Genomic DNA, 933 nt, shown 5'->3' on the forward strand with positions numbered 1-933 from the left:
AGTGCTCACCGCTACACGGAAGCGCGGGAGAGATGGGGGAGGGGCTGTCTGTTTTCCTTAATGTGGTTCTTGCTGATGGAAAGTTGTCATGCCCCCAGATGAGCCTCTGACCTTGTCCTCTGTTTTTTCTTCCCACAGATCCCTGAGCCATGGCTGGAAGCTTCATTCCCTGCTTCAGAGACAGAACCAGGCGTGCCCATATCCACTCTTTACCCTTGACCCCTCCCAGGGAATTTGGGACCCTGCTTTAGAGCTAGAGTAGGGTCTGCTCACCTGGGTACTGAGAAAATTATAAAGATATAGCTGGGGGGGTGGGGAGGGAGAGGGGAGGGGAAGGGGAGAGGGTTTATTCTCACTGTGCCAATTAGGGAGCCATCCTCGGCTCCCCACCCCACGCATTCCCACCCCATAGATTTTGTAGCATGGGCGGGCAATACTGTTGGAAATGTGAAGTCACCAGTGGCCTTACCCCTGCCTTTGGGAGCAGGATTTTTTTGTAGAGTCTTATCTGAGCTGATCCAGGCTGGATTGAGCTTGAGATTTTTATTCAGTGGCCTCTTGGGCCAGTGGTGTAGGATTGGGGGTGTAACAGGGATCTGGAAGGGCCAAGGTATGAAGCCTGGAGTGGCTGTGGCTCACCAAGGCAAATCACCCTTGGAAGACTACAGATAACAGAAAGGCTTTTTGTAAACCTTTGAAGAAATATAAACACGTAATAGGGAGATGTTTAACAGTGGCAAGGTGTTAGTGATGGGGAGAATGATTTTTTTCTTTTTGGAAGGTTTTGCCATAGTCACCTGATGCAAACACTACAGATATTATTCCTGGAAACACGGGGGAGACAAGGGAGAGAACCCTAGGCCTGCAGAGAGCAGGGGGCAAGGGGAAGAGCTCCCATGAGGACCAGGTCTAGAACATGGTCTGCGCTGAACT

This window comes from Bison bison, unplaced genomic scaffold, assembly GCF_000754665.1.
Source record: "Bison bison bison isolate TAMUID 2011002044 unplaced genomic scaffold, Bison_UMD1.0 scf7180017854240, whole genome shotgun sequence".
Taxonomy (NCBI): Eukaryota; Metazoa; Chordata; class Mammalia; order Artiodactyla; family Bovidae; genus Bison; species Bison bison.